A 206-nucleotide genomic window follows, 5' to 3' on the forward strand; every position below is an offset into this window, starting at 1 on the left:
TCTTCCTTCCAGTTCAGCTAATACAGTTTATTTGCCTCCTCTTCTTTAATTGTGCTGTTCTGTTCCTCCTTGTGGTGAAGTATTTTTTTTTCATAATTGCTATGACAATTGTAGTTTACATTTCCCTTTTAAAATGTATAATTATAATGGTAATAATTATTATTAATGTGTTAATGATATATATATATATATATATATATATATAT

Source organism: Scardinius erythrophthalmus (genome assembly GCF_964197995.2).
Source record: "Scardinius erythrophthalmus genome assembly, chromosome: 2".
NCBI classification, from domain to species: Eukaryota; Metazoa; Chordata; class Actinopteri; order Cypriniformes; family Leuciscidae; genus Scardinius; species Scardinius erythrophthalmus.